Below are 6,278 nucleotides of genomic sequence, written 5' to 3'. Positions count from 1 at the left end.
TGTCAACTGCATTTATATCCAAGTCATACTAAAATCCCATGCATGCTTAGGTTTCAGTAAACCCCGTTTTAGTAAGCCTGTCTCTGTTCAATGGGGTTTGCTTAACTGAGTCTATGCCTCTCGATAGTGTCTGCTGGAACCAGGGCCGGTGCCAGACTTTTTTGCCCCCTAGGCAAGGCGAGCTATTTGCACCACCCCCACCACCCCAAAAAATTGCCAACTTTGATTTTTAAGAACAGATGTTTTGCAGAAAAAATAAAAAGCACAAAACTTGAACTTACTATGTTTTTTCTTAAAACAGCTAATTTGTATAAAACTGTGACTCTTAAAGGTTCACTACTGCGCCCCTCTGAGGTCTGCGCCCTAGGCGGCTGGCTAGCTGGCCTAATGGTAGCGCCGGCCCTGGCTGGAACACAGGGGACGTCACCCACACTGCCAAGCTGCCTCTGTACACTTCCAAAAGTACAACCAGAGGCTCTCTGTCTTGCCAAGGCATTTTACTTATCATTCCTGGAAGTTTGCAACCCAGCGTAGATTCCTAGTTTGCTTCTGGAATTGGGCCAGCACTGATTATCTTCTTACCAGGGTGTAAGGAACATATATGGTCCTCTGATTGTTGCTGGGCTTTAACTCCCATTGGCCCCAGCCAGGATGGCCTATAGACAAGGATGAGGGGAGTTATAATCCAACAACATCTAGACTGGGAGGGCCACACTTTCCCCACCCTGATATTATATGTCCCCACAATATTAAACCCCTTCTACTGCTTGCTCTTAACACTTGCTGCAAATGCACTCAGGTGGAGGTCACCCGTGAACAACACACACTCAACTACAGAACAGTTAACATTCTCAAGGACTGACATAAGTAAAATCACAACCCAGAAATAAAAATCCAAGGACAAACTTATTCAAGGGATAGTCCAACCTGCACAGAAACACACGTGGACTGGCCAACCCAAAGGACGGGTGGGCCAAACTAAAGTTTCTGGTAATTGGCTTGCCTACTTGAGTGTAAGCATGCACAAATCTAATTCAGATCAGGGCTATGGCGATTTGGGAGGGGGATTTAAGCTGTCCCCTTTTCCTGTTTTCATCCTGAAATTCCACCCACACCCACACATATGTTGGGTGGGGGGAGAGGGTTAAAAAATGGGGGGGGGAACACATTTCCATTGATCTGCACATAGGTGCCAATTTCTCCCATGTCAAATGACAGGCTGGAGCATCTCTACCTGCTGGTAGATCTACTCATGAATAACCCATTTCAGATAACAAGCTGGCACACCCTACCAACAACAAGTAGATTTACTACTCACAAATAAACACCCAGGCCTGGCATTTCAACAAGTGGAGTGATACACGTCTCCGTAGTGGCTCTGTATTCTAGGCCTCCCGCCTGCCAAATCATAAACTGGTTTATCCAGCATGTCTTTTCTTAAGCAACTAAGCGTTGGGAAACAACATGTCGTTCTTTCTAACCCAGGAGGTTTTCCAGAAATATGGCTGAAGGGGATGTCTGCTCAGAAGCTCTTTGGTGCAGTGGCTGTCGTGGATTATAAAGGTACAGCGTTCCATTCCCAGCACCACTAACATGGTCAATTTCCTGTTTTAAACAGCTTATTACTGAACAAAACAGAAACAACCTCACAAATGCAGCCACGATCCATGTTAATCACATGATCCAATCCAGTGTGGGGAAAAGGTATGCCTCTTTAAAGTAGGATGCAAGCTTTCTTTAATTGCTTTGATCAGTGTCTTTTAATCACCTAACCTTTAGATCCTAAAAGTGTTCATCCATTAATCTGTGCAGGCCAATTTTAATTGGCAAGGATGCATTATAATCAATAAGACTGAGAGTTAAGATCACACATTTGTTTGAGGTTTTTTTTGGGAGGGGTGCTGTTGCATTACTGCACCCAGCCTATATATGCATAGAAAAAGTGGCCTCCTATTGAGTAGGGCTGTGCACTGCCTCGGGCCGAGGCACCGGATCCGAGGCGGGCTGATTCAGCCCCGCCTCGGCTCGGTTTCGAGGTGGTTCTGGCTCAGGCCAAGGCGCCCCAAAACCGAAGCTGATCAGCTCCAAAGCTTCAGGTCGTCATGGGCCGATTCGGAGTGGCAACAGGTGGGCCTTACCTGCCTTCTCTGCCTCCTCTTCCTCCACCGCCTCACTTCTGCTGGCTTCCATCACTGGTGACGCAGGTAAAAATAACCAGGCTGTGCGCGATTTTAAGGTATTGCGGGGCCTCTGAGTTATTAGTACCTCTATGACCACCGTAGTTTGTGGCCATAGAGGTACTAAACTGTTTTGGACTACAACTCCCAAAATTCCTGACCATTGGCCATGATGGCTAAGTCTCATGGTAGTTGAAATCTACTACATTTGGAGCTTTTCTACATGAGGCTGTTAATCCACTGTATTTACATTTGGTCTCATCACAGAATTGAGAGCCAAACCCTATACAAGGAGCATTTCCTTTCCTGCTTTTCACTACATAAGCTCTAGGTGGCACTGTGGATAACAAAATAGTGCAAATGTACAAGAGGAAACCTCGCTTTCTTTGACTTTCACAATTAAATCTCTAAAATTCTATGATTCTAACTTAGGGTTTGGTAAGAGAAGCTATCCCAAACAAGAACCTAGACTGAGAGTATATGGGTGTTTTTTGAGAGGGCAAGGAACGAACCTTTGTTAGACTGGTGTCTTGGTAACAGTTGGAAATTAGTTGATATTTCCACAGTAGACAATCTAGGATTTAACTAAATAACATCAATTGTGCCTTCATGGGAGGGAGGAGAATCTTGCTTTCAAACAATGACACCTCTCAGAGCTAGAGGAAGGGGAAGAAAAGCACTTTCCATCCATATTTGCAATTTGAAGATGCAGACAAAGACAGACAGAGCAGGGCAGAGATATGCATTGGTCAAGAGTGAAGTCCCTTGGGGTGCAACAATGCCCCTCCTGTAGGAAGCTGAGGAATGGTTAATGGATTTACTGCCTGCTGCAGGAATGCCATTTTCCTTCCAATATGCTCTTCTTGTATATTTGCAAATGAAGCAACTGCTGTGAAGACACTGTAAATAATATTTAGTGCTCATTCATCCAAAGACAACGGGAACATGGCACTGGACCTGCTCTGGAAAGTGTATGGGGAAAGCTGTTGTTATTGATGGTTTTAGGGCAGTTTGAGATAATTATTGATGGTTCTAGAAGGAATAAATAGGTTGCAAGTTTTAATTGCTAAGATGCTGAGCGTTTCTACATGAGAATGTTAATCCACTGTATTAATTTTTGGGGTTGTCACAGAATTGAAATCAGAGCACTATACAAAGAGTATTTCCTTTCCTGCTTTTCTGCTACATGACCTCTAGGTGGCATTGTGGCATAGCAGAATAGCACAAATACAAAAGACAAAATCATGCTTTCTATTTCTTTCACAATTAAGTTACACATTTTTCCTGTTCTAAAAAAAACTCATTGAAATGCTGGTTAGAAACAGAAGCAAAACTGTACAGTCATGCTACCATCTAAAGAACCCATAAATAACCATGAGTAGGAAATGAGGAACACACCACAAAAGCCTCGTATAGAAAAGTTTGTTGTGTAATTGAGGGCACGGGGGGGGGGGGGGACAAACTGAGAGACCAAGAGAGAGTTTGGTTGCTGGACACACAATTATTCAGGTACAACAACAGAAGATGGAGGAGATATATGATCAGGATATCCCACTCTATAAACAGCCTCAGCCCCACCTGCGCCCCACGCTAATCTTTCTCCCTATTCCATTTCCCCACTTCAACCTCCAAATTGTTCAACAGGGAAAAATATAAAGTATCCATAAGGTAAAACTATGTGTTTCACGTGCAGAAAAACAAGCAACTTTGTGGGGAAGGGCATTAAAATCAGGAAGATGGAGTTGTGGGAAGGTAAAACAAACAAACAAGCTGCAGCCCTGATCCAATATTCCCACCTCATCCTGTGGCTGCTTTTAACTTACACACACACACACACACACACAGGGCAATCCTGATCATGAATCTTCAGCATTTTGTTTGTGTCTTACAAAGGCTAATGGCATGTGAATTCCTCCTAACCTCTCCCTACCTGTGTTTGTGCAACTCTATTCATCTTGGCAAATTTCCTAAGCAATGGGTGTTGGGAAGACTGCAGGGGCATGGCTAAGGGAAAGTATAACTTCAGTTTACAGAAGCAGTATGAAAGAAGCTGACTGGCAAGAGATCTGTTTTCTTGTAAACTTGCACGTCCCAGCTACTGGGTCAACGGTTTTGTGTAATGGGGAAACACTGTTTTGTTTGGGTTTTGTTAAAGAGGAAGTGGACTGTGGAATCGTTTGAAGTGGTGGGCAGCCTTTCGAAGAGAGGACACCTTCAGACAGAGGACTAGCCTCTGTAAAGTAGGGCATATGGCTACCCTACGGTGCATGTACTTTGGTAAATAAAGCAAATTATTACAAAAGACGCCACTAGGCTCCAGTGCTTTTTCGTCTAAACGAAACTACTAGAAACCCTGTAGTGTCGGCCCCTAGAACTTTCTCTTCCTGCTCCAGGAAATGTAGAGCACAGTGTGCAATGATAACTATTACGTTCTATACTTCTTTTCACTCAGTAAAGGATCACAAGGCCGTAATCAAAAGACAAGAAGAAAGAGACGATTCAGTAGTTCAAAGGGTGGGGTGGGGAACCCCAAGCACAATAAATTCAGGCTGCATTCCTTCAAAGGTAATCTGGTCAAAGGGGGATGACCAGAGCCCAAAATAGATGTGGCCACCCTTTTACTCCCTCTCTCTTTCTTCTACTGCCACCTCCCCCCCCCCAACTTCACCCCATGGGCTACCAGAGGGGGAAATCACTTTTGCCAGAGGTCTGAACTGATAACTTGCTTAGGGCTTATGAAATTAGGATGAAAGCTACCACTGGTTAGCCTATAGCTTTCCTGAGGCTCTCCTGGAGCTGAAATGGTCTTCCTTAGTACTTTCAGGGACAGGGAGCTTCTCTACATGAGCGATTTATTACACGCTCATGATTGGCCTCTTACAGAAGTTTGCAGGACCTTTACATGATGCCATCAACCTCCAGGATGTCTCCTGCGCCTTACCCCAGTAATCTCATTTTTCAAAAGATCAGCGATAATGCACTATTTAAAATGATTGCGGGATATCGCGGGCCACTAGATGGCGCTGTTTCATTTAACTTTATATAGCATTGCCAAGTGGGGAAGTTTTTAATTACAAATCACGTGGTCACTGTTTGCGACCATCGGATAGTGTCATAGTCAACACAGAAAGACCCCAGAAGAAGAAGAAATGGTGAGTTGAAGTTTTTTTCTTTATGTAGAGATGCTCAGGGACATGTAGGATTTCTGATGCTTCCTAAGAAGGCTTTTGTAAACAGTGCTTTCCCAACTGCCCACTGCTCAGTCACTATAAAGACCGACAGTGTAAAAGAAGGGCTCCTCTACATATCATGATTTCTCAAAGATCTCCCACCCTCTGGAATACATAACCAACTGCCATGAGGCAGTCTCCCCAAGACCCAGCTCTTCACACAGGCTTTCCCTGAGGTGTGACCCAGCCAGCCCATGGCCTGTGGCGCACAGCAAAGGAATTAGTTCTACTGTTATATTGCTGGTTTCACGGTGCAATACTGTATGTGTACGGCTTTGAAACTTTGTGGAAAGCAGCATTTCAAACTGATTAATAAACAAACGACCATGAGGCTGTACTTCAGCTTAATCCATTAAGTAACTGGTTGAAAGGCAGGTGAATTGTTCGGCTAAAATTCTTTATTCAGTTGCCTTTCGAAAGACCATCTGGCATGATTCGGAAACCTTTCCCAGTGCCAAATAACAAAGCCATAGTGACTGCTTGAATAACAGAGCAAATACCTCAGGGACCTTATGTCATCTTGGTTGTTACAAAGCAGGCAGCTCTTGGCAACTGGGTGCAAGTCGGAACGAAAACCCAGCAGACTTTTCATATAGGGGAGCTCAGCCCAGCTTCTGTCCACTCCGACTTTCACCCTGCCAATCTGGTGGAGCAAATTGGCCCGTACGGAATCAGGGCAAGGACAATCCTCAGGTTTCTTTTCTCGGTGTGCTCCTGTCACGGTGTCCTCTGAAACCTGACCAAGCATATATTCCAGGGGCTGAAACACAACTGCCATTTAGAGCAAGCCACTCTGTGATGTCCTGGACTGCAGCCCTCCTCAGATACACCCAGCTGTCCAGCAGGGAAAGATTAGGCATATCCCAACCAC

The sequence above is a fragment of the Elgaria multicarinata genome, chromosome 3 (assembly GCF_023053635.1).
Source record: "Elgaria multicarinata webbii isolate HBS135686 ecotype San Diego chromosome 3, rElgMul1.1.pri, whole genome shotgun sequence".
In the NCBI taxonomy this organism is placed as follows: Eukaryota; Metazoa; Chordata; class Lepidosauria; order Squamata; family Anguidae; genus Elgaria; species Elgaria multicarinata.
Note: the sequence above shows the minus strand (reverse complement) of the source record.